Source organism: Silene latifolia, chromosome 11 (genome assembly GCF_048544455.1).
Source record: "Silene latifolia isolate original U9 population chromosome 11, ASM4854445v1, whole genome shotgun sequence".
Lineage (NCBI taxonomy): Eukaryota > Viridiplantae > Streptophyta > Magnoliopsida > Caryophyllales > Caryophyllaceae > Silene > Silene latifolia.
This window is the reverse complement of record NC_133536.1, coordinates 95,931,032-95,955,718: the sequence shown is the minus strand read 5'-3', so window position 1 is coordinate 95,955,718 and position 24,687 is coordinate 95,931,032. Positions and strand designations below refer to the sequence as shown.

Here is a 24,687-nt window from a genome sequence, read left to right as displayed (position 1 = left end):
GATTAATCAACCCACATGCTAAATTACAACTTTGACAAAGTTAGTTTAGTTGCATCTAAATCGACATAGAAACTTCACATGTTAGGGTTTTGAAAACGATGTTTGCATATCATATATCGTTGTAGCTATGACCTTGTTTGAAATCCGACACTTGACTTAGTAGAGGCCGTTATCGACGGGCGGGGTTAGGTGTCCTTATGGGCTTCCTAACACGTACCCTCACCCCTTACTCAAGATCTATGGTTTGTGGATCCGTCTAAATACCATTGGATTACGAGAGTCATTCAAATCGAGTGATATAGGGTACAAGTCTTTATCTTTAATCACTCGTAGTCGATTGGCTTTATGCTTTTCGATGAAAGGTGTAAAGTTGACTTCAACGGTTCCAAGTTCCCAAAAAACTTGGTGGCGACTCTAATTTGTCTTAATTCGATTCGAAAGAACCTCGAGTCGATTATGCCTAGTGTGGATCCCGCGGACGCAATTCCCGAGGGCCTTGTCCACATTGGGCATGAAGACTATCCTAATACTTCATCAGATTCTAATTAAGTCTTTAACTATTATCTGACATTATGAGTTGTATTTTGATTATGGTGGTTATTTGAATTAAAGTTTAATAATTTATGTTATTTGTTACGTTTTAATTAAGTCCTTACACTCAAATGCAATACACCAAATAAAATATTATAATGACCAACTTTCTATTTATAATAATAAAAAAGAATGGAAACGGCATAATAAGATCCACTGTGACAACTGATAAGTTATTTTAAAGACGTTGTCATATTTTAAAGTTGTTTTCATAATAAGTTCAACAACGGTTATTTTAAAGCCGTTGTCATATTACACCAATTAACAACGGTGTTTCTTAAAACCGTTGTAAAAACAGATCCACTGTGAAAACTGAAAAGTTTATGATTTTAGTTTACCAATGCATGCCATCTTATTATTGGTTGTTTGACCATTATTCACCTCATGCATGCATGTACAATTATAACGGTTCTTATAAGAACCATCTTAGATTATGCAACTTAAAAAATAAATGAAAATTTAAAGGTATTAATAATAGAATGACTGATGGTGAATGAGTCATCTTTGCCGTCGTCGTCGTCATTAATCTTTATAGCTTAAAAAAGGTAATTTCATTTTCATAGCTACTGGCTTATATATGGGTCGTACTTGGATGATTGATGGTGAAATTGGTGATCCCATTTATAATGATGGAATTGCTGAATTTTACGATTTCGTTAGTGAAAATTTTCATATCCACTCATCAATCCTCTGCCCTTGTAATAGATGTGGTAATATTAGGATTTTGCCTATCCTAGATGTCAAAATATACTTAGAAAAGAATAGTTTTAGTAGAGATTATAGGCGTTGGATTTTTCATGGAGAATTAGAGGATGAGGATGGGGAATCTGATGTAGAGGTAAATAATTATACACCTGAAGCTGCTGGTTTAGATATAGGGAATGAAGGATATGATGTCTGTGTAAACAATCGTTCACTTACACCTGAAGTTGTTTTAGGTGAGAAGTTTGCGGAAGATGATGGATTCGATGATTTTGAAGCTACCGGTGATGGGGAAATAAATGCTGATGATTTAATTGAGAAGTTGAGTCAATCTGAAATGCCTTTATTTACTGGTTGTAAGAAGTATACCAAATTGTCCGTGGTGGTAAAGTTATATAACTTGAATGGGACAAATGGGTGGAGTCAATCAGAATATTTGAAGCATTCTTGCAAGTATGTGTACAGGGGAAATCGTCGATGGTTATGCCCTGATCATCATTATCGTAAGCTTCAGAAGGCGTTTAATGGGTGTCCTGAGCAACGTGGGAGTCCTCAGATTTTGAATGGTCATGAAGTGTATGAGAAAGTGAAAGATATTGAGATAACGTACGGGAAGAAGGGACCTAAGTTGTCTACTCATGGTTATAAACCTCCCGGTTAGACATTGCCTAGATTTTATGCACATTGAAAAGAACGTTAGTGATAATATAATCAATACTCGGTTGAATCTTCCGGGTAGGACAAAAGACAACAAGGCAGCTAGGGATGATATGGTTGAGATGGGTATTAGGCCTGAGCTGGCAGCTAAAACAAAAGAAAATCGGACTTTTTTGCCACCTGTAGCTCATACTCTTTCAAAAAAGGAGAAAAAAGAGTTTTGCGAATGCTTTCATGGTATTAAGGTGCCAGAGGGCTATTCGTCTAATATTAGTAGCCTTGTTTCATTGCAGGACCTAAAACTTACTGGTTTAAAGTAATATGACTGTCATACATTGATGCAACAACTACTAGATGTGGCCGTTCGTTCCATTCTACCTCCAAAGGTTCGACATGCTATAATAATATTTTGCTGTTTCTTCAAATCAATATCAACAGTAAAGTCATTGATCCCGATGAAGCAGAAACTTTGCAGCACATCCTTGTCACCGGTATTTTTCAGTTTGAAATGTACTTTCCTCCCTCATTTTTCACTATCATGATTCATTTGACTGTCCACCTAGTCCGGGAGGTTTTTTATCTCGGGCCAGTGTATTTGAGATATCAGTAGTCATTCGAACGATTGATAAAATTATACAAGGATTACACATCTAATAGGTATCGTCCAGAGGGGTGTATTGCTGAGCGAGCAATTATCGATGAAGCTCTTTCGTATTGTTACGTGTAACTCTCCTTGGATGAGTTAATTGGAGCTCCTACTAATTGTCATAGTGACTGCATGAATGGAAAAGGTGTAAGGGGTCGTGTTTCCAAGGATATGTCATCTGACATGCGACATAGAGCTCATACATATGTTCTTTTTAACGATGATCATGTCCAGCCTTACAGTATGGAACACTAGAGTTACCTTAAGGGAAAACACCCTCATAAGAACGAAAGGTGGTATGCAAATGAGCATTACAAGCAATTTAGTGACTGGTTTAAGGATACTATTTACGATGATGACAACCACCAGCCAACCCTATTATCGTTGCAGTCATCGTCATCATCGCCACTGCCGCAGCCAGATCAATCCGGATTCTCCTCTTTGAAGAAGTAATAAACCCTCCTCTCTAGAGATTTGTTTGTTATTATAAGTATGCATTGTTATTATTTGTCTATTAATTTCTGCTTTAGATATGGTCCAAAAGCGAAAAAGAAACGATGGAAATACGTCAGGGGACATCTCAGGTGATGAGAATAATTTACAAAACACTGCGGGTCGAATGCGCCACAGGGTTTCCCTATAAGCAATAAATTCAAAGATACCTAATCCTTTACAGTGGGATAAAGATACGGGGCTGCCATATGGTGAGATTATCGGGTATTTTGCGAGTTGGATTGCTTGTTGTGTAAGACAGTATGTGCCTCTCAGTACACCGCGTATCTGTGAAATGAGTAAAATAAGGAACACCATGCTAATAAACAGAATAAAGGTATGTATATACAATAATAAATGTTTTAGCTGAAAGTAAGTTACGACTTGATATGTGTTTTAGCCGAAACACTTGTACCAACTATGCACATCATATATGCAGTTAGCTTGCGTTGTCCCCGAAAAGTATGATAAGTACCTAAAAAAAAGACAGGGGAAGCCCTCAGATCTTGGAAGTTAAAGATTGCTGAGAACCACTTGTTCAACAAGGAAACCGGGGAGATGAACAAGAACCCACCAAAAAAGAAGTATCCGTATGTTAGTCAAGACCATTGGGATAGCTATATCGCTTATAGGCAGTCTGACAAGTTTAAGGTAACTTAATAATAATAAGTAAAGAAGCATACTTAGTTTAGTGTTTGGTCATGCTTACGTTTCTTGATACAATTTATTTGATGAAGGCTATGAGTGAGTGGAACAAGGCGAACATTCAAAGAAAAAGACCGTCTTTTACGGCTCCCGAGGTGGTTATAGATTGATTAAGATGAAACTTGTAAGTACATAATTCTTATAGTATTAGACTATTAGGTGTTTTAGTCGGATGTTATATATGTTCATAGTAATCATACATATTTTGAGAGGATATCAATGTGATGAATGAATTGTAGGCAAAGCTTAGAAAATTCAGTCGTCACGACGCTTGGGTGGAAGGCCACACTCCCAAGAATGGAAAGACGGAAACTGAATATGATAAGGACATCAAAGAGAAAATTGTAGGTTTGAATAAATATGTCACCCCTACCGCTGGTGGTCAGAGTTATATAATTGTGAGTTGCTTAATGGTTTTATGTGTATGTAGAGGATCTGTGAGTAGAAGGTATAAGAAGGAAAATGGAAGCCTGAAGGACGTGATGACATTCTTGCTAGGGCAATCGGCAAAGCAGAGCATCCAGGTCGTGTGAGAGGGGTATCGACGCATGTTGGTATCACTAAGTATTTTGGGAAAACTACTCGAAGTGGTGATGATTCAAAGAAGGTAATCTATAAATACTGTATTTCAACCAACGTAATTTATAACTATATATGCTGACATTAATTTCTACTACACAGCTACAGAAAATAGCCAGGTTGATGGTGAGAATGTTGGAAACTGGGGAAAAGCCATCAGAAAAAGAGTTGGATATGGTTCAAGAAGTCATAAAGGAAGCAGAGGAGGAGGAGAAGGAGGGGGAGGAGGAGGAGGAGGAGGAGGAGGAGGAGGAGGAGAAGGAGGAGTAGGAGTAGGAGGAGGAAAGAGAGGTAATAATATTTATGTTCTATATATATATACAATGTGTTATATGATTTGGAAAATCAGTACGTGTTATATGGACAAGTGTTAATGTACAGAAGGAAGCTGAGGAGGACATGGAAAGGGAGAAGGAAATGGCAAAGGAAACTGATGTGAGAGCCGAGGATCGATATCAGGCCGTTGAAGAGGAAGAGGAATCCAGGAAGGCCGTGACACGGGATGAGATTGAGGTAGTTGATGATCAGACGTTCTTCTCTACACCGAAAAAGGTAATAGCTGCTAGTTTATAATTATTCATCTCAGTACACGTTTTTTACTTATGAAATTTATTAAAGGTAGTGAATGTATGTGTACTAATTGATTAAAGCTGTCGTGAAGGGCGATTGCAAGGTGGCTTTTCGTCTGTTCTGTTTACAGGGGAAACAGAAAGTTGTTGTTGCCAGGGGATACGTGTTCAATTACGACCGGCTTCAGCAAGTTAAGGTTCATGGTATACCCCTTCGTGACAAATTCAGGAGAGTGGAAGTGTACCAATTATATAAAGACGAGTATGAGGAAGTAAAAGTACCATTTCCTAATGAAGAGGTCACTTATTTGAAAGATACCCTAAGCTCTTATGTGTAATGGCCTGACAACCTCATCAATGTTGTCATCCCCAAGGTACCTATATGCATAGGTTAATTATTAATTGCTCTTTAATTATATTAGGGTACGAATATTAACATATTGTAAGTACTTTAATCTTTACATTTGCAGAAGTTAAGCAAAGCCATGATGGCAGCTAAAGCAATTACTACTACGTCAATGAAAGTTGTTGCGGTCAAGCCTGCTTATGATTCTTATTATGAATCGTGTGAATATAAGAAAAAAATGAAAACTGTTTCGCTGATGGCTTTGCACAACCTGGCTGTAAAGAAGTCACCTAGAGGGGATGTAGTCATGATTAACATTAAAGAGGAAATTATGGACACAGCTGATATAGCCGTACTGGACCCGAAGCAATTGATGGAATTTGTCGACCTTGACAATTTAGATGCTGTTCACATTTTGATTTGGATGAAATAAGTTTTATTAATAAAACTATTTAGTCATTTCCATTTACGAATAATGATGTTTGTTTAAATTATCAATTACAATAACAATCTTCATTCCATCTGGCGTAATAGGTACCTCAATAATCAGTTCGCTGAGTTGAAGGTCCCAATTCACGCCTACGGATTCTTGAGTCCTAAGGCATTCTCTGTGCACAGAATTTCATACAAAGAACAAATTAATTGTATCGCTTGTCGGTTGATGTCGTCCAAAAAACTATGGCTTGCCCCCTACAATGAGAATATGTATGTATAGTACGTGATTATTGTAATGAATCACGGTTCTATAAATTTATTATTAACATGCTTAATTGCGTGTAAATGAACTAACAGTTCAATGTCCCAAATTGAATAGGAAGCATTGGGTGCTACTGGCAATCCAAGTGGAAACAAAAACAAGATTATCTTTGGATTGACTCTCGCGAAGGCAAACCCTCTGACAGTTGTGTAAGGATGATAACTGAGTAAGTTTACAACCTTCAATAATGTCATTTGTTATTGTATGACTTGAGCCATATATATGCAAATAATAATGGCATGTGTGTATATTTATGAATTAGTGTTTTTGAAGCAAAAAAAAAGATTATGTCCACTTGGGAAATATGAAAGCAACGCTGTTCTCAATTTTATCACGCCATTAGTAAGTGTATTCTTAAAAATTACTCGTATCATATAATTAATGTTTATGCGAGAGGTTGATTATCTAATTCAGCTGATTTGTGTGTGATTTATATAATAGTCTCCTAAAGCACCAGACGACAAACAATGCGCCTTTTACGTTTGTCAGTCCATGTGGAAGGTTATAAATGGAAAACGTTCTACCATTCTGATGCGGGTTAGTGTGATTTAAAAACTATTTCAGACATAAATTGAGTTCAATTCTGTATACTTCCATGTATTATATCTATTTTGATTATGTATATTTTGAATTATAGTTTCCACTAATACTCAACAAAGCCCAAGAATATTCGCCAGAGGACATCAACTAGATGAGAAATATGTGGGCCAGTTATGTTGTTTCATTAGCGGAGTCTCAATAGTTTCCTCATGCTTTATGTACGTGTGTGTGTATATATAGAGCCGTTGTGTATTGGCTTCTTTTGTTTTTTTGAGGAAATTGTGTTTTGGCTTTTGATTAAGCTGTTTGTACTGTTTTGAATCTGGGTTTAATTGGTCACGGGGTGTAATATTTTGATGCAGGATTGAATTTTTGCAGTGCACAGCTGCTGAAATGCTATATTTTAAGCAGCAGCTGAAAAATAGCATTCCAGCAGCTGCTACAAACGATGCTAATAATAGCATTTCAGCAGCTGCTAGAACAAGCTAAAATCATTTAAAAAAAAATAATAATAATTAAAAACGATAACAGTTAAAAATAACCCGTTGCAAACAATTATTTGACAACGGTTTTATTTAGATAAATAAACGTTGACATATTTTCCCTCCCATTCAAACCGCCGGAAATATAAGATACCGAACGATAACCGTTGTCGAGTTCAAAACTTTTACAACGGTTTATTTAAGAAGAACCGTTGTCAAAGTTTCATCAATAAAAAGATATAACGGTTAAATACCGTTGTCAATTGATAAATATAACAACGGTTTAGCACGCAATAAAACCGTTGTTAAATTTTGACATTTAATTAAATAAAATAACGAAATGAACCGTTATCATAGATAATATTTAACAACGGTTTTCGAACCACTAAACTGTTGTCAATAGTAAACTAGGACAACGGGTTTCTTAAAAGTATACCCGTTGGCATAAACATATTTAACAACAGTTTTATAACGGTTCTTGTGTTGTGATAACGGTATTATAGATCCGTTATTGATGTTATATAACGGTCGCGTGTTTGTATACAACCGTGGTCTATATTTAACAACAGTCGTTGCAATAACGCTTCCGTGTTTCTATTTAATAACGGTAATTGCATTATCTTGCCGTTATTGAAGGTCTTATTTGGGGTAGTGATAGGACGACGGCACTAGAACAAGGGATCTCTTCCTTTATCTCTCACTTTTGGATCTGAAACTTTCTCTCTCATTTATTATTCTTTACTCTTGAGACCTAGAACTGGGCACTTTTGGAACTCGTTGAATTCGGTATTTTCGTTCTTTAAATTCGATCTTTATTCTACTGCACTTATTTCTTATTTATCATCTCTTATTTCTTTTATATTAATTATTGTTTCTATAAGTAATTAGAATGTTCAATTTAATTGTCTCTTTTATTGTTGTTAATTTCCCAAATCTCTTTATGTGTAACTAATCTTCTGTGCTAGGATATAGGGGAGCCATGGTAATTAGAGAGATCATGAATAGGTGATTAGGGCTTGGTACAAATTGGGTATGTATTGTTAATCATTGCTTTTAATAGCAATTAGTTGCTTGAGTCGACGCAGTTAGCTAATTAATTCGGTACATTTTGACCTAGATCGAAAGATTAGAAGGGGTAAGACTTGCAATGAACATTAGGCCATTCTAATGAGGGTGAAAGCTAAGTTAGTAATGTTCTAGGGCGAATAGCGGACCGAAAGGACCTTTTCATTACCCTGCGGACCGAGTTTATGCTGACCTATGACCCTAGATTAGACTCCTAGGAAACCATGGTGAACCGTCTGTCCTGCTATTTCTCTCTATTTGTCAATTTCCTTAAAGTTTAGTCCTTATTCCTCTTCTACTCTCTTTCTCCTTGTCTTAGTAGTTTAGAATTGAAACAATTAAACCCCCGAGAACGGTTACTTAGACAAATTTAGTTAGCATACAGAACTCCCATCTCCCTATGGATTCGATACCCGACTTAGCTATGCTATATTAGTTAGAGCTGGTTGCTTTATTTTTGACAGGGTTGCGACAGCCGTGTCATATTTCCTGTGCATAGTTTTTCATACCCATTTCCATGCTATATTTCTCTCGTGGCAAAGCAAATTTTTGCCACGAATTACAAATTCCCGTGGCATAATTCGTGGTCCAAGTGCCAATTTGTTGTAGTGCAAGTTGTGTCAAACTAGGGTACTTGATGCGTGCATTTTATATAGGCATTTTGTACTTCATTTGCACGCATTCATATACATATTTAGTAGTGTTTAGCTACAAATGTCCCCCGAATTGTCTACTTTGGTTTCTCTTGTATTATTTGCAGGTATGAACCGGAGAGGAGCGTAATCAAGCCTAAAACATGTCCCTATGCATGCATTTAGGAGATGAGTAGAGTCGGAGCTTGGAGACTACTATTTTGAGATGCGCATAGAAGTAAGGAAGCTTAGCGGACAAAGGAAGAGCTTCAAATTATCAGTGCCTAATTTTAACAGCCATATCTCGAGTTATACAATATATTTTGAAGAGATTCCAATTGGAAATGCTATCTTGTCTTCTTAACTTTCCAACGCCACAAGAAACGCTCCGTTTGCCAAAGTAACGAAGAAATGGCAGCCGTTTGCAATTCAGTGCGCGAAGCAGGAATTGTGCGCTGTAAATCACTCGATCGAGTACTATCTTGCTCAAACGAGTACCTAATGTCTTCGATCGAATGGTGCCTTTTTGATAGTGTTCGATCGAGTGATATGAAAGTGTTCGATCGAGTGTTTAGTTATATAGACGCGAGATTTTATTATCTTTCGTCGTGTTTTAGGTTTAATAAATATCTCCCCTATAAGGAGAGACATAATTAGGTTTAAGCTCTTTCTCTCTCTCTCTTCTCTCTCTTTTTGGATCTTCTTTTCGGACGGTTGTTTTGCTCTGCTATTTCTCCGGATCTAATTCTTTGTAACCTTTCTTCTCCTTTTTATTTTAATTCTCTTTTGCTCATTTCTTCATCATGCTTGTTCTTGCCTTATTTCTCGTTCTTGTTTTATTTACTATTATGCTTAGCTAATCCCTTAATGCTAGGATTAGGGGAGTCATGGTATTATAGCAATGATGCGATAGTTGGTTTAGGAGATTTAATGTGAGAATTGTTTGATTAGCAATATAATTATAATCGTTTGGTTGAATGCATGCAATTGAACTAGTTAATCTGGTTAAGTTCAGACCTAGATCGGAAGATTGGAATGAATAAACCTGTTATGAGCAATAGACTACACTAGTGAGGGTGCAAGCTAAGCTAGTTGTATTTTAGGGCGGATAGCGGACCGGAAGGACCTTTCCTTTACCCTTCTCACATCAGATCGACTGACCTACCTTTAGCTGATTTGTGTAATACCATGATAACCCGACATCCTGACATCTCTCTCTTTATTTTCTATCCACCCTTGCTTTTATTAGTTTAGTTCAAATACTCAAACTCCCAGCTTGTGACCTTAGACAGACCGAATTAACGAGTAGATAGTGACCGCCTCCCTGTGGAGATCGATCCTACTTCCACTAGCTTCTGTTAGTTGTTTTAGGTATTTATTTTTAGTACTAAACGACGGTATCAAATTTTGGCGTCGTTGACGGGGAGGCAACTATTTTATTTACTTGGTTATTTTTGTCTGTCTTTAGCCTCAAGGGATTGATTCCTTGAGGCAGTTCTAATCTTTTTCCTTAGTGTTGTTTTGATAGGCCCTACAGGTCCTACCTAGACAATTCTAGGTAAAAGATCATCAAACGGAAGGCTTGAGTACCTTTGATCTTCCACCTATGTTCCATCCTATGGTGTAACAGGTGGTTTACTGTGAGAGATGTGGTGCTGCTGGGCACAATGCCATTATTTGTTTGACGGGAAACGACGAAGTCTATGCGTTTAGGCAGCGTAGACAAGCCAGTCATTCTACTGCATATGTCCCACCACGTCCATTTCAAAAAAGAGGCTATCAAAAGCCTCATTTTGTTTGGCCACCGCAACAACAAGCTCCTCCTCTTGATAAACAGAAAGAAGAGATTGCAGAACTGAAGTCTTTGGTGAAGGCACTTGCACTCCAATTGCAAGAAGATGATAGATTTGTAGATGCTCAAATCAATGAGCTTGAGTCTCAAATAGCTCAGTTAGCTGCTGAGACGAGCTTTAGGCGCTCAGAGAAGGTACACGATACCTACACCGAATGCAGTCTTTCCTATGAAGGACCTAGATTGCCTATTGACGACAATGATGTGTATGACTCGGAATATGAAGATCTATCTGAAAACGAAGCATTACTTGAAGATTTCGGCACTGTACAGCAACAAACACTTGATCGAACTGGTTACAGTGTTCGATCGAGTGGAATATTTGAGGAAGTGTTCGATCGAACAGAATTAACCACTCGATCGAACTATTTCTATGAGGAAGACCTCGATCGAGCAGATCATGTTGTTTGATTGAGTAATATTCAGGAGGAAAGTCTTCGATCGAGTACACTCTTTGCTCGATCGAACATATTGGCCACGGAGAGCATTGCTATGTCATCTATGTCCCTTTTGGATGACGATTTTGAAGAAGACAATGGTTATGGTGAATCCCCCATTTGGAACGCCGAGCGTGACGCTCTAGAGGCTGCAATATACGGGATAGAACCCACAAAGGAGGGGAATGAGAAGGTAGCTGAGTCCGGGAATGTTCCTAGCACGGTAGAGGTAATATATTCTTTTATCAATGATTCCGACGTTAGGAGCAACCGACCTGTGGTAATTAACGATAACTTTATGATCATTGCTATGACTAATAGTAAATTACCTCATCTGACTTATGCTTTATATTTCCATACTCCACCTCCTCCCAGTTGGACAAATAAGCTAATAAAGTTTCACCGTATTTGTCATCGAAAATTTGTTAAGCTGAGACGGTACTTTAGATTTCTTTCATTGCTCTTTCTTTATTTTGGTGCTACTTATGCTCTTGTGTAGCACATGCGCAGATTTATGATCTTATGCTAAGAGGTTTTTGTTTCTTTGATCGCGACTAACTGGAGCAGCTAGATGAAGAAAAGAAGGTCGAGCTGGGACCTGTCTGAAACTAGCGCTGTCCGGGAGGTGACCCGGAGTTTTAAGTTTGTTTTTTTTAGTTGTTTTTAGAATATTTCAGTTTTTGTTGTGTGTGTAATTAATGGTTTTTACAACCATAGACTGTGAACGATTTAGGGTTGGTTTTTGGTCGTCTTTTGTCTGCAGGTACCACTCGATGGAGCACTATTCTACTCGATCAAGTGTCTGACATCCTCGATCGACCACTGTTGCAGCTCCTTTTCCTCGATCGAGTATTATATTCTTTCTCGATCGAGTTCGCTTGTTTTGATTCGCTTCCAGTGATGCTGTTATGCAGGTGTTTACGACCTCCCTTGTTGCTGGTTTGTTTTGGGAGGTCCCTACTTCGCGTGTTTTTGTGAGTTTTTCCGCAGCTTCACTCTCTTATTTTCAGTTTGCATTTCCTTTCCCTATTTTTGAGTACAACGAGGGCATTGTATGGTTTTGTTTGGGAAGGTTATGCATCCATATCCGTGTCTGCATGTCGTTTTTATTGCATTTCTGTTATCACGTTTAATTTCTGTATGTAGTGTTGCTTTTAAAAATTCAAAATCTCATAAAAATTCAAAAAATCTAAAAATTCGAAAATTTCAAAAATATTTCACTTTTATTTTTGCATATAGGTTGAGTCGGAATGATAGATTTCGATGATGATGCACTACTTTTAGTCCTTTTGCTTAAGCCTTGGGAAAAACTATTATTTTTTTAGCTTTGTCTTATTGCATATCTACCAGTTAATGTTGAAATTTCAGCTAAACAAATAGACTTGACCTGAAATTTTGGCAAACTACTTATAATTTCTAAGATTTGGAGCCTTATAAACTGGTGTCATTTGTGACCGGTTTCATGTAGGATTGTGAGTAGTATACTCCTTGCATAACATGTTCAGTAATTTGCACGTATATGAAATTCAATCGCTTATTCCCTGCATATATTCGGGTTAGTGGTTGGTGTCACATGCAGGGAGGTGCTTACATTTTCCCTTTCTTTCATTTTTACCCATTTAACTCCACTATTCACCAAATATGCCTTTCTGACCCTTAACTACATCCAAATTTAGCCTGCCATGTCATGCTAGTTTAGTGTGTTACTGCGGTATATATTTCATTGTGTCGAGTTTGGTTCAGGGTATATTGATTGGTGTTGGTAATTTATGAACGGAAAAAGGACGTTGGATGAAAAAAAAATTGAAAATGAAAAAAAAAACGTGAAGAAGAAAAAAAAGAAAAAAAAAAGAAAAAAAAAAGAAAAAAAAAGAATGAAAAGAGTTTTATTGTTGACGGTCTTCAATCCTATGCATTATTTTATATCTTATGAGGAGTATTCATTTGTTCAGTGAGTTTGTGTGCCAAAATAAGGGGCACTTGTGCTTATTTCTAATGGATTAAGAATCGGATATGGTTCGTTTGGTTCTGTTTAGGTAGCTAGCTTGGCTCATTACCTCACATTCCAAAAATGTTTTGCCTTTTCTTACCCATTACCTCACTTTACCATATTTTTGTAAGCCCTCGGCTGTGACAGGACCTTGTTTGGTTGGAATGTATGTACGGTAGTTAGAATTGTCTATCATATTAGTTGCGTGCGTGTTTATGTGGGTCGTAGTTTAGGTGAATGACTATTTTTCTTTCTCTCTTACATTTAATTGCTTACCCTTTACTTCATGAGAGAAGAGTGACCCGTGAGAGTCCATAATTAAAGGTCTTGCAAGGTCGACGGTTCAGCTTGATTATAAACATCTTAAAACTCGTTTGCATTTGACAGTTTTTGCTATAAGTGTTAGTTTGCTGCATTAAATTGGTTTAGGTGGACGATTTGTAGCTAGCTGTGAGCTTTACTCCGTTCCATTTGTTAGTTGTAATTAGTTTTCTTGGGGACAAGCAAAGGTTTGGTTTGGGGAGATTTGATGCGTGCATGTTATATAGGCATTTTGTACTTCATTTGCACGCATTCCTATACATATTTAGTAGTGTTTAGCTACAAATGTCCCCCGAATTGTCTACTTTGGTTTCTCTTGTATTATTTGCAGGTATAAACAAGAGAGGAGCATAATCAAGCCTAAAAGATGTCCCTATGCATGCATTTAGGAGATGAGTTGAGTCGGAGCTTGGAGACTACTATTTTGAGATGCGCATAGAAGTTAGGAAGCTTAGCGGACAAAGGAAGAGCTTCAAATTATCAGTGCCTAATTTTAACAGCCATATCTCGAGTTATACAATATATTTTCAAGTGATTCCAATTGGAAATGCTATCTTGTCCTCTTAGCTTTCCAACGCCACAAGAAACGCTACGTTTGCCCAAGTAACGAAGAAATGGCAGCCGTTTGCAATTCGGTGCGCGAAGCAGGAATTGTGCGCTGGAAATCACTCGATCGAGTACTATCTTGCTCGATCGAGTACCTAATGTCCTCGATCGAGAGGTGTTAGCTTTGATTTGTTCGATCGAGTGATATGAAAGTGTTCGATAGAGTGTTTAGTTATATAGACGCGAGATTTTATTATCTTACGTCGTGTTTTAGGTTTAATAAATATCTCCCCTATATAAGGAGAGACATAATTAGGTTTAAGCTCTCTCTCTCTCTTCTCTCTCTTTTTGGATCTTCTTTTCGGACGGTTGTTTTGCTCTGCTATTTCTCCGGATCTAATTCTTTGTAACCTTTCTTCTCTTTTTTATTTTAATTCTCTTTTGCTGATTTCTTCATCATGCTTGTTCTTGGCTTCTTTCTCGTTCTTGTTTTATTACTATTTTGCTTAGTTAATCCCTTAATGCTAGGATTAGGGGAGTCAGGGTAGTATAGCAATGATCTGATAGTTGGTTTAGGAGATTAAATGTGAGAATTATTTCATTAGCAATATAATTATAATCGTTTGGTTGAATGCATGCAATTGAACTAGTTAATCTGGTTAAGTTCAAACCTAAATCGGAAGATTGGAATGAATAGACCTGTTATGAGCAATAGACTACACTAGTGAGGGTGGAAGCTAAGCTAGTTGTATTTTAGGGCGGATAGCGGACTGGAAGGACCTTTCCTTTACCCTTCTCACATCAGATCGACTGACCTACCTTTAGCTGATTTATGTAATACCATGATAACCCGACATCCTGGCATCTCTCTCTTTATTTTCTCTCTACCCTTGCTTTTATTAGTTTAGTTCAAATACTCAAACACCCATCTTGTGACCTTAGACAGACCGAATTAACGAGTAGATAGTGACCGCCTCCCTGTGGAGATCGACCCTACTTCCACTATCTTCTGTTAGTTGTTTTAGGTATTTATTTTTGGTACTAAACGACGGTATCAGTACTTTCGTCCACTATCGTTAAATGCTTTTGACAATAGTAGGCTCCTTATGGTGTTAGAAACACTGTAGGATCGCGGAATTCCCCCCCTTGCCTAGACAAGAAGAAGGGTCGTCCCCTTTCCACGATGCAACAAAGAAGAGGATCATCAATGGATAAAAGTGATCAATGCTTTGAGTTTCATAATGGTAGGTTCCTTTAGTTTTGTTTCCCTCCAAATTTCTTGTGGCATTTATCTTTTGAGAACGTTTCTTTGCTATTTTTGATGTTTAACGATTTCATATTTGGCAATTCTTTGCATTTCTTTTTGAACGTTTTCAAAGTAACCCCATTTTGTAGCAGACTAACCACGGTATGGCCCATTTTATGAGTTACCAGGAGATGCCAGGAAATTCGAACCAAAGCCTGCTTACATTACTATGGTCGAGAGAAATCAGTTCGGGGGAGCTGCAAATGAAGATGCAGCAAGGCATATGGAGACCTTTATTGACTACTGCTGCTCCATTCCCCCACCAGCTGGCGTGACCCAGGATCAAATCAAAGAGACCATGTTCATCTTCTCCCTTCGTGATGCTGCAAGGGAATGGTATAGAGATTTGGACCGGACCGCTCTGGAGATCACTGATTGGAATACATTGGCATTGGCGTTCTACAAGAAGTACTTCTCTGCTTCAAGGACGATCTCTATTAGAGCTCAAATCACGGGCTTTAAACAAGGGCCAGATGAAAATTTCCATGAAGCATGGGTCCGATTCAAGAAGTTGGTGCGAACCATACCGCACCATGGGTTTGAAAAGTGGAGTTTGTGCAACCATTTCTACAATGGGTTGTACGACGATCAGAGGGCCATTTTGGATGCTGCTGCCAATGGAAGATTCACTGAAAATTTGGGAGCAACTAAGGGGTGGAAGATCATTGACGATCTAGCTACCCACAAGGCCGAATATGGGAATTCGAGAGGGAACCAGAGGAGAGCTGCTGAATCTTCCTCTGTTGCTGCGCTTGAGGCTCTCACCGCGAGATTTGACAAGTATGAGCTAGGGGGAGCTTCTAAAGGTGGGATATACCAAGTTAATGCCGTGTCGACGGTCCCTTCGTGCCTCGTGAAAGGTGTGGAGTTGAGGGCCATGTCTCGAAAAATTGCCCTAGCCCCTTTGAATCTTGTGCTGCCTTTCAACACTATAGGCAGACAAACACCTACTACGAGCCACCGCATCCGAACTTGAGTTGGAGAAGCCAAAATGTCCAAAATCCAACCCAACATCCGCCACAGCAGCAGCCATATGTCCCGCCTCATCAAAAGCAACAACAGTACCAGAAGCCTCCTTATGTGCCGCCGCAAAGAAGAATAATCACAAAGCTCTGAGTTCTCCGAGCTTAAGAATCTGTTGCTAAAGGAGTCCCAAGCAAGAGAGGCCGGGATGAAGTTACTTGAGAGCCAAATTGCTCAACTGGCTAGTAAAAGTAACACTCGAGCTCCCGGACACTTACCCACTCAACCCGAACAAAAGGAGACCCTAAATGCCATCACTCGGAAGAGCGGGTCCACCCTTGACGGTCCTGCCATGGTTGAGGATGCTGTCGAGAAAGATGAGCCAGAAACAAGTCAAGAGAAAGCTTCAACGAACAAATCAAAGAAAAAAGCGTCTGCCAGGCATTTCAGTCGATCGACTGAAGTACCTAGTCGATCGACTGACTCACGGGTTACAGGAGCTTCTAGAACTGTACATCTCAGTCGATCGACTGAGGAGAGTGGTCGATCGACTGAGATCGCTGCTGATGCTGAAGAATTCCATCCTTTAATGCCAAATAGTCTACGAGACCACTTGTTTCGGGGAACCACTGTCCCGAAAAGTTTGGGGGCAGACCCGAGTGCTTGATGGGTCGATCCGGCTCAAGTTCGATCCAATGACGGTCAATGGTTCTCATTTGAGACGGTTTGAGGAGGGGTCTAGCTTCAACAAAGAAAAGGTGACGGACTTTCAGCCTAAGTCCAAGGATACCGGCACGCGCGACTTAGAGGAGAGGGCTAAGGTACTCCTTACAGCCCCATATCCGGAGAGACTCGCGCCGACGAAGGAACAGGTATCTTTTAGTAAATTTGAGAAAGTTATTCGTTGCTTGAATGTTCAGGTACCCTTCCTTGAGTTAGTTAACCAAGTGCCAAAGATACACTAAATTCATGAAACAAATTGTTGTCAAAGAAAAAATCTCTTGAACATGTTCACATTGTTGCGTTAACTAAAGAGTCTTGCTCCTACTTGTCTCACACTCGCCCCATAAGTTAGAAGACCCGGCAGTTTTTCGCTTCCTTGCAAAGATAGGTACCTTTTCTATCGAAAAGGCTTTATGTGACTTAGGAGCTAGCATAAGTGTCATGCCCTTGAGTCTAGCTAGAAAGCTTAAGTTGACCAGGTTTGCAATAACCGAGATGACAGATTCGGATGGTCGACCGATCTGCGGTCGAGCCTATAGGAGTCCTAGAGGACATACCCCCGTATAGGGAAGTTTTTCTTCCCTGTCGACTTTGTTGTCCTTGACATGCCCGAGGATGACCATATTCCCATTATTTTGGGTAGGCCATTTCTCGCACACCGCTTGGTGCGATTATAGATGTCGGTCTAGGAACCTTGACTTTTAAAGTGGGAAAGCACTCTATTGTCTTTGCCCAGCCGGCTAAGAAAAAGGATCCCATGTGGCCTGTTACATGTAATACGGTCTCTAAAAAGAGATCGTACTTTGTACTTCCCGATATGCCTATTTCTATTCCTGTTGTAACCCCTCCGCCTTGGATTGGGAGCAAGAAGGAGGAAGAATCTTATTTTAGATAATGCAGAGCTGGTTTGGGGAAGAGCAAGCAAAGTTATTCCACCCGCGAGAGAGCCTATCACTCAAAGAGGAGGTCTTGGATGCCTAAGCTATGGGACCGATGAGGAAGTGGAAAATGAGCCAGCCAAGGTGAGATGGTCTGATTTGGAGTCTAACGATCCCAAGGAAGTCCTTGATTGGGGAGATGACGAAGCTGATCAGCTGAGTTCTCCGACTGTTGAAGCTAAGAAGGGTGCAGCTGGTGAGATGAGCACCATTGAGGCTACCTCTAATAGCCAGAAGCCGACGAAATGGGCCATACCGTGGTCCATCTTGATCAACTATTAGTTGATCATGCTCGTTATAAACTTCATTCTTTTTGCTTTGTTAAGACATTTTTTATTGCTTTTGTGTGCGCGAAAACTTCGCTTTTATTTTATTCTGCTTAGGATTTTGAAGTACTTTAGACCTCGTTCTGGGTTTTGCGCAATTTTGGGCGCGTATTATTGTGCTTTTGCAGGTATTTAGAGCTTATTAGCTCAAATCATTGAGCAATTACGAAGAAATAAGACACTGCAGCAGTGTTTTCAGTCGATCGACTGATCTCAGTGGTCGATCGACTACCGCTGCTGCTATATTCGTTCACGACCTCTCCCCTGCTGTGTTTGGTCGATATGCGGCCCTAAGGGAGTCTTCTACTCCACTTTATTTTCCGTCGCATTATCTATTTCTTCGCTTGTCTCATTTGTGCACAACTCTTACGTTTCAAAATTGTTTCCTTCGGTCTTAAGCATGGTTTTGTTTGTCTTTTCAGGTCTTTATTGGTAGCACTGCTAGCTACTGAAACCTCCTAGCTAACGCTGGTTTGGGGAGGTTTTCTTTGCTGCGCTTAAAGTCTTGTGAGTTCCATATCTTTCCTTTACGTCTTGCTTATTTATTTTCTCGCAAATTCCCATTTCTCTTTTCTTCATTACATGATTTTGCACAATGGGGACATTGTGCGATTTGGTTTGGGGAGGGGTTTTGCGTCGCATATCATTTGCTTGCATTCACGTTTAATTTTGTTTTGCATTGTTTTATTTCATTTCTCTTATATATACAAAATTCCAAAAAAATTGAAAAATTTCAAAATTTCAAAAAAATGCACGTTTATTTTAGCATATAGGTCGAGTCGGAACGGTAGTATTTCTATGATGATTTTGCATTTTCAGCTGTTTTATGCCTAAGCCTTGCTTGATTAACATGTTATTAGTAGAATCGTATATGCATATCTACGAGTTTTTGTTACATTCTTGCTGAACTTGAGACTTGACTTTGATAATTGGCAAACTACATCATATTTCTGAGTTATTAGAGCCTATAACTGGTGACATTCATGACCAGTTTAATTAGGAATGTGAGTAGTACTCCTTATGAGACATGTTTCCTTAATTTGCATAATTATGAATTTGATCTACTTAATACCTGTATGCATTCGATTTGTGGTTTGTTGACACATGTGGTAGAGGTTTCCTTCTCTCATTTTACCCATAAGCTTCACACTGCCAAAAAATATCCTTTTTGTCCTATTTACTACATCCTACACATAGCCTGCCTTTGTCAAGCTAGTAGCCTAGTTTTTGGGATTGTTACTCGTTTTTGGTAGCGTTTGCTCTTATGAGATTTTGTTGGGAGAATGAAAAAAAAGAAGGAAAGAAAGAAAAAAAAAAAAAAGAAAAAAAAAAGATGAAGAAAAATGATTCGGAAAAAGAAAGGAAAAAATGTCCTGTACTGTTCCAAGCAGTCGATCGACTGCTCCTTTTGGTCGATCGACTGAAGATCCGAGGAAGAAATCAATTCGCATACTTTAATCCTTATCTTTTGGCGATTTTTAGTTCCATGTTTTATTCTTATTTTATGGGGAGTTAGTTGATTACTTTTACATATGGAGATTGTGAGATTTGTGCTTGCTATAGCACCGTGTTGTTTGCCTATGAGCAAGAAGTTGGATGTTGTCCTTTGGTTCCGTTCTGGTACTAGCTTGATCACCTGTACCCCCACTTTACCATAAAATGTTTTGCCCCTTCTTACCCATACCTCACATATCCCATATTTACCTCGGCATGTGTCATTGGTCATCTGTTTGGTTGGAATGCATATGTACGGTCATAGAGGTCATCTTCATAATTTATTGCTGGCATGTCTTCATAGGTCGTAGTTAGGTGAGAGTCTTTACAAATTTAATTCTTTCTATCTTTCACATATTCACCTGTTCTTATGAGAGATTTGAGCGACCCGCGAGAGTCCAATTTGATAAGTCTCTACAGTTGACGGTTCAGCAGTTTTTAACGACTTTATAATTCGTTTGCATGATTCACATTACTAATTGATTGTTGGTTGTGCATTAAATTGGTTTGGGCTTAATAGTTTGCATTTCGCTCTGAGATCGAACTCGTTCCGTTAGGTCATTAGATCGAGTCTAGTTCTTGCTTGGGGACAAGCAAGGTTTGGTTTGGGGAGATTTGATGCGTGTCTAAAATATGATGTTTCACACTTTATTCTACACGCATTTCAGAGCTCAAATGTGCAATATATGCCATTATTTCCCTATTTTCCTCTACTTTTGTGTTTTTGTCTATTATTGAAGAAATATGAAGAATTGAGCGGAAATCGAGCCAAATCCGTCCCCGAGTAATCTGCATTGCAAATGACGTAAAGGAATTGCTTAAGGAACGAGCTTGGTGCGCGATCCAAGGCCCAAAGACGTATCCACGAGAATAAAGCAGTCAACTAGCAGCTCAAGCAGTCGATCGACTAGACCCATCAGTCGATCGACCAACTATCGGGATCCAGAAGCTACTGTTGCTGAGATCCAGTCGATCGACCTCCCTGCTTAGTCGATCGACCACATCGCTGCTTCAGACGAGAATTAAAAGATCGAGGAACTTAAAGCCCATTGTGTTTAGGTTTTGGAATAAGATGTTACGTATATTTCCTATATAACGTAACCTAGATCATCAGTTTATGATGAAGTCTTTTATTCAGAATTTTACATCAAGTTTTAGCATTAAGTTTTCATTCAAGTTCTTTATCGAATAGTTAGGGTTTGGGATTATTGTGAGCATCGGAATTTCGGATCTTAATAATCAATCTTTCCCCTGCAATTCGGTATTCTTCCTGTTTATTCTCAGTTCATTTATTTTGCTAATAGATTAGAATTGCTAGTAGATTCCCGAAACCATCTTCATTATTGCATGTTAATTGCTTCCTTCCCTGTTTTAAGCATGAATTCAGTAGCTAGTTTTATCGTTTATGTTATTGTTTCTACCCTTAGCATGAGTAGCTAAATCTATAGTGCTAGGATGTAGGGGAATTGTAGCATAGGCGGCATTAGATTGAACACGGATCGAACCAGCGTGTGTCGATCGATCGACTGACATTGTTGGTCGATCGACTGACCTTGTAAGGTTATCCTTCGTTTTAATTGTTCTTAATCTTGTATTTAACAAATCGAATGCATGCGACCAGTTAAATACCTACTTTGTGACCGACCCATTAGATCGAAAGATAGGGAAGGTTATTTGACCGTCAATTAAATCGACTAAACTGTGCTAAGATCGAAAGATAGGTATAGTTTAGACCGTTAGTCACTTTTCAGGACGAAAGTTAGTATTAGTGGCATTAGGGACCTATAGCGAGATCGAGAGATGCAATATGTTAGGAGTGGACCGAGAGGACCTCTTATTTCCCGCCTTACCTGTGTTTGATTCAGACCGACTTAGTTTGTTGCCAAAGCTATAATGACCGACCATCCTAGTACCCTTTCTTTTATCTGTTAAATTCGTATTTTTAGTTTATTATCTTTGTTTGCTCTTAGTCTTAGACCAATTCAAATCAACCCCATAATAGTTACCTCGATCGAACATAGATCAACTAAAGTTTACAACTGCCTCCTTGTGGTTCGACCCTGTTACCACTAGCCTAGGTTAGTCTTAATAGGAGATTATAAATTTTATCTTTGGTACTCACAACGACGGGTATCAAATTTTGAATGTGCAATATATGCCATTATTTCCCTATTTTCCTCTACTTTTGTGTTTTTGTCTATTATTGCAGAAATATGAAGAATTGAGCGGAAATCGAGCCAAATCCTTCCCCGAGTAATCTGCATTGCAAATGACGTAAAGGAATTGCTTAAGGAACGGGCTTGGTGCGCGATCCAAGGCCCAAAGACGTATCCACGAGAATAAAGCAGTCAACTAGCAGCTCAAGCGATCGATCGACTAGACCCATCATCGATCGACCAACTATCGGGATCCGAAGCTACCGTTGTTCTTTGAGATCCGATCGATCGACCTCCCCGCTTAGTCGATCGACCACATCATTGCCAGACGAGAATTAAAAGATCGAGGAACTTAAAGCCCATTGTGTTTAGGTTTTGGAATAAGATGTTACGTATATTTCCTATATAACGTAACCTAGATCATCAGTTTATGATGAAGTCTTTTATTCAGAATTTTACATCAAGTTTTAGCATTAAGTTTTCATTCAAGTTCTTTATCGAATAGTTAGGGTTTGGGATTATTGTGAGCATCGGAATTTCGGATCTTAATAATCAATCTTTCCCCTGCAATTCGGTATTCTTCCTGTTTATTTTCAGTTCATTTATTTTGCTAATAGATTAGAATTGCTAGTAGATTCCCGAAACCATCTTCATTATTGCATGTTAATTGCTTCCTTCCCTGTTTTAAGCATGAATTCAGTAGCTAGTTTTATCGTTTATGTTATTGTTTCTACCCTTAGCATGAGTAGCTAAATCTATAGTGCTAGGATGTAGGGGAATTGTAGCATAGGCGGCATTAGATTGAACACGGACCTGAACCCGCGTGTCAGTCGATCGACTGACATTGTTGGTCGATCGACTGACCTTGTAAGGTTATCCTTCGTTTTAATTGTTCTTAATCTTGTATTTAACAAATCGAATGCATGCGACCAGATAAATACCTATTTTGTGACCGACCCATTAGATCGAAAGATAGGGAAGGTTATTTGACCGTCAATTAAATCGACTAAACTGTGCTAAGATCGAAAGATAGGTATAGTTTAGACCGTTAGTCACTTTTCAGGACAAAAGTTAGTATTAGTGGCATTAGGGACCTATAGCGAGATCGAGAGATGCTATATGTTAGGAGTGGACCGAGAGGACCTCTTATTTCCCGCCTTACCTGTGTTTGATTCAGACCGACTTAGTTTGCTGCCGCCAAAGCTATAATGACCTGACCATCCTAGTACCCTTTCTTTTATCTGTTAAATTCGTATTTTTATATTATTATCTTTGTTTGCTCTTAGTCTTAGATCAATTCAAATCAACCCCCATAATAGTTACCTCAGACTGAACATAGATCAACTAAAGTTTACAACTGCCTCCTTGTGATTCGACCCTGTTACCACTAGCCTAGGTTAGTCTTAATAGGAGATTATAAATTTTATCTTTGGTACTCACAACGACGGGTATCAAATTTTGGCGCCGTTGCCGGGGAGGCAATAGTCCTAATTTTAGTTGTTTTTATTTTTAGTCTTTCTTAGTTTAAGGAACATCCGTTCCTTAAACCGTTCTTATATTTTGTTGTAGTTTCCTCTTATGCGCAGGTCACAGGGTGGTCCATTACTGCCATTTGATCCAGAGATTGAAAGATCTTTGCACGTAAAGAGGAGATTATTTCAAGAAAAACAGCTGGAAGAGCCAAGTTCTCATTCTAGCTTTTACGAGAACGAGCTGTTCGAGGAAAATCCACCATCTTCACCCGTTTCTACATCTTCAGCCGAGACAGTTACTTCTCCAGAAATTTCAGTCATGGCCGAGGAAGCAAGTATAGCTAGTTTTTCTGAGCCGACAGCCGACAATTTATACAAAGGGTTCGAGTTACCAGGAGATGCCAGGAAATTCGAACCAAAGCCTGCTTACATTACTATGGTCGAGAGAAATCAGTTCGGGGAGCTGCAAATGAAGATGCAGCAAGGCATATGGAGACCTTTATTGACTACTGCTGCTCCATTCCCCCACCAGCTGGCGTGACCCAGGATCAAATCAAAGAGACCATGTTCATCTTCTCCCTTCGTGATGCTGTAAGGGAATGGTATAGAGATTTGGACCGGACCGCTCTGGAGATCACTGATTGGAATACATTGGCATTGGCGTTCTATAAGAAGTACTTCTCTGCTTCAAGGACGATCGCTATTAGAGCTCAAATCACGGGCTTTAAACAAGGGCCAGATGAAAATTTCCATGAAGCATGGGTCCGATTCAAGAAGTTGGTGCGAACCATACCGCACCATGGGTTTGAAAAGTGGAGTTTGTGCAACCATTTCTACAATGGGTTGTACGACGATCAGAGGGCCATTTTGGATGCTGCTGCCAATGGAAGATTCGCTGAAAATTTGGGAGCAACTAAGGGGTGGAAGATCATTGACGATCTAGCTACCCACAAGGCCGAATATGGGAATTCGAGAGGGAACCAGAGGAGAGCTGCTGAATCTTCCTCTGTTGCTGCGCTTGAGGCTCTCACCGCGAGATTTGACAAGTATAAGCAAGGGGGAGCTTCTAAAGGTGGGATATACCAAGTTAATGCCGTGTCAGACGGTCCCTTCGTCTGTGAAAGGTGTGGAGTTGAGGGCCATGTCTCGAAAAATTGCCCTAGTCCCTTTGAATCTTGTGCTGCCTTTCAACACTATAGGCAGACAAACACCTACTACGAGCCACCGCATCCGAACTTGAGTTGGAGAAGCCAAAATGTCCAAAATCCAACCCAACATCCGCCACAGCAGCAGCCATATGTCCCGCCTCATCAAAAACAACAATGCAGATGCATTTCGAAGCCTCTTTATGTGCCGCAAAGAACAATCACAAAACTCCGAGTTCTCCGAGCTTAAGAATC

General features: G+C 39.2%; 1 non-coding gene across 1 annotated transcript; it reads right to left on the bottom strand.

Annotated features, from left to right (window-relative positions):
* Nucleotides 1–23,986: 23,986 nt before the first annotated feature.
* LOC141616185 (small nucleolar RNA R71) lies at nt 23,987–24,093 on the bottom strand. The gene has a single exon (XR_012530548.1). It is a non-coding gene; the product is annotated as a small nucleolar RNA R71 (small nucleolar RNA).
* Between the last annotated feature and the right edge of the window lie 594 nt (nt 24,094–24,687).